Raw genomic sequence first — 3,596 nt, 5'->3', positions numbered from 1 at the left:
AGGTCCCCAGCCAGCAAGGAGGGTACAAGGCAAGGCTGCTGGCACTTGGTCAGAGCAGAAGCATAGCATGGAGGAGGATGCCATGGGCTGGAAAAATCACAGTGGACTTTCTTCTATTTTTCATGTTTCTTTGTTTGGATGAGGACTAGGAATATCCTAACTCAACCTGTAAATCTCAACTCAGATGTGAGCACCCGCAAAAACCTCCCCAGATGCCAGGAGGCATAGTTAGAGGCTCTGCAAGGGCACAGGGCCCACCCAACACTTGATGATGTATGATAGTGTGTGTTTGTATTTCTGTCTCCCCCACCAAGCAGCAAGCTGTATGAGAGCCAGGACTAAGTCTAGTGCCATGGCCGTAGCAGAAGAGTTTTGGAGAGATGAAGTGGATGCATTCTTGAGGCTGTGATGGAGGGAGCAAAAGCAGGATACAGATTGGACCAGTGGTTCAAAAAGAGATGGGCATCCTCTGAAAGGCTGATCCCCACATGCTCCAAAGCAGAGTGAACTGCTGGCACAGTGGCCTCCTTGGGACCCTTCTCCGGATTGGTGGATGGAGTGGTAGGCTGTGCTGGTCCATTGCAGGGCAATGCTGCTCAGTGAGGGAGTCCTGGCTCTGGGCTGTTTGGCCAGCCCATTACGAAGTTCCTTTCTGCAAGTGGTGTTCATTCAAATGCAACAGCAGCATCAAACACCCAAGCAGCGGCTGAAAGATGTAAGTGGTGGCCTTGCTCCCCACCTCTGTGATCCCCTGGCCATTGACTAGGATGCCAGTGCCATGCGCTGGGATTGGAAAAGTCTTACTCTCAAGTGAAAAGGAGAGATCTTGATGTCGAGGTCAAGTGAGACAGAGACACAGAGAGGAAAAGGAAAGGGAGAAACAGATAGTACAAAAGAGGGCCGATTGTGGAGCTTGGGGAAAAGAGCATGCGGAAGGAGAGAGCTCCAGGTTCACCGAATATCCACCTAGGAAATCAAACTCAAGCACAACCCCAGTGACAGAGCAGCATCCACCTGGCGCCGCTCCATTCTCCCACCCATAAAAAAATTTAAAAATTATTTCACTCTTCTCTCTGATACTCAGTTCTTCTGAGGAATATTTTTGTCTTGCTTTGTTTTGTTTTTGTTTTTGTTTTTTTTTAAGGAAAAATGTTCATGGAAGGTTATAAAACACATATAATTTACTCACGGTAATTGCCCACATGTTATTTATGTGCCGTGCCGGCAGTGAAACAGAGAAGAACGCCTTGATCAATGCATTAGTCTAATCACGGGGTTCCTGCTCTTAATTTCTTTTGTTGGTAATTTCCATACTCTGGCAGCAATGTGTAGAATTATCTCGATTTACAGATCTTGGGACCCTGGGGAAAATCTCTTTGGAGCCATTTCTGTCTCCTGGGGTCTTTGAAATTTATTCAATACTGAGTTTGAAAGCCCTATAATACAGATCCAATAGCCCCAAATCACTCCTTAGAAATGTAGTGAATCTCCATGACATCTCCCTTCTTTTAATTGGTAGATCTGGGGGGCTAAGAGTTACATCATAGAAAGCTGGTAAGAACAACCTTCGGTCAATGGGAAGCCTTGATACGACAGACTTGATGTTTGTCAGGAAACAAACACACACAAAAATATTACTCTTTCTTCTCTTTGCCCAGGGTCTGTAACATAATATTCCCAGGCAGAGTACTTATGGCAAATCTATTGGAAGCCGTGGGAGAAATTTCCAGTAACTTCAATTTACCTTAACAGGGGAGAGAGAGTACACGTTGTCAGTAGGCCTGTTGACCAGCCCTTGCTGCTCGAAGTTTCCAGGAAGCAAGAAAAGGGTACGGGCAGAAAACTTCCTGCTTTTGGGTCAGCACCCTGACTTGGTCCAGCGCCTGCAGGAACAGGGTGAAGTCCCTCAAACAGCCAAGCATGTATGGGAGACCAAGGTCCTTCTACTGAGCAAAGCCCTTCACAGGAGCAGGTAAAGCCTGCTTTCCTAATCCAGTATCACAGACTGTCTAGATGCTGGACCTCAGAGGACATGGCCAAAGAGCCAAAGATGTGATGGGCAGGCAGCTTTCAGAGGACAACCCAGAAGGTCCAGAGTTTCTGATCAGCAGTCAGGAACAACACTCTCATACCACCAACATTCACTGGTGTTAATGACTGTCTGTATTTGGCTTGCCATTTCATGGTCAGCATCCCATATAATTTCAACAGCCTGGGAGACCGATGCTGTTACTATTGGCTTTTATATACAAGGATCTTAGCCTCTGAAAAGTTGAGGCACGTGTCCAAAGTCTCATCCAGGTGGTAAGTGATAGAAAGGGGATTTAACCCAACTTCAGTCTGATGCCACAGGTAACTTTCATGCCAGAACAGGTGAGTCATCATTTTTTCAGAAACAATCAGCTGAACATACTGACCTCTCTTAGGCAGCAGGGTGACCAGTTGCCCCTAGTTGGCTGGGGACTGAAGGGTTCCAAGGACATGGGATTTCCAGTGCTCAAACTGAGAAAGTTCTGGGCGAACTGGGACAAGCTGATTTCCTTATCTGGAAGTGACACTGAATCAGGAATGACGATGAGAGTGCTAATACTCAAAACTCTAGGAACAAAAATAAGTAGCAAATCCATGGTTGGAGGGTGGGATGCAAACTTCTGGTGAGCTGCATTTGATCTGCATAGTGTTACTAACGTTTTCAAAGTTGAATACGGTTGAAATTCAGGAGATTTCTTATGAGAAGTAGGATCTCACGCTTCTCATAAAAACTAGATCGGATCTCAGAGAGCTGTGAGGTGGATGGCAGAAGCCTCCTTTATGGGACGTTTACTTACTTGACCTGTTCCTGCCAAGTTCATCTTGCTTCTAAGGTCACCCGCCAGGCTCTTGCAGACAGCAGAGTTTAGGTTGTCTGCTATAGACAGTGTTGCCTTGTGGTAAATTCTAGCAGGATCCCAACATACTTAATCCATTTGTAAGTTCTTTCTCTCTTGGCCTTAGTTTCATTTCCAGGTTGAATATTCATTGCCCCATGCAAAGCAGAACAAGTTCCTGTTAAACTTAAATTCCAAATAAATCTCAAACACCAGGAAATTTACACGGCCCTAACTACTGCTCAACTGGAATTCCATCACCTCCACTAGCTCTGTTTGTAGTGATGCTTTCTAAGGCCCACTTGACTTCACATTCCAGGATGTCTGGCTCTAGGTGAGTGATCATATCATACCATCGCGATTATCTTGGTCATGAAGATCTTTTTTGTACAGTTCTTCTGTGTATTCTTGCCATCTCTTCTTAATATCTTCTGCTTCTGTTAGGTCCATACCATTTCTGTCCTTTATCGAGCCTATCTTTGGATGAAATGTTCCCTTGGTATCTCTAATTTTCATGAAGAGATCTCTAGTCTTTCCCATTCTGTTGTTTTCCTCTATTTCTTTGCATTGATCACTGAGGTCCCATCACTTCACAGCAAATAGATGGGGAAACAGTAGAAACAGTGTCAGACTTTATATTTGAGGGCTCCAAAATCACTGCAGATGGTGATTGCAGCCATGAAATTAAAAGACGCTTACTCCTTGGAAGGAAAGTTATGACCAACCTAG

The sequence above is a fragment of the Bison bison genome, unplaced genomic scaffold, assembly GCF_000754665.1.
Source record: "Bison bison bison isolate TAMUID 2011002044 unplaced genomic scaffold, Bison_UMD1.0 scf7180017864297, whole genome shotgun sequence".
Classification (NCBI taxonomy): domain Eukaryota; kingdom Metazoa; phylum Chordata; class Mammalia; order Artiodactyla; family Bovidae; genus Bison; species Bison bison.
This window is presented reverse-complemented; position numbering follows the sequence as displayed.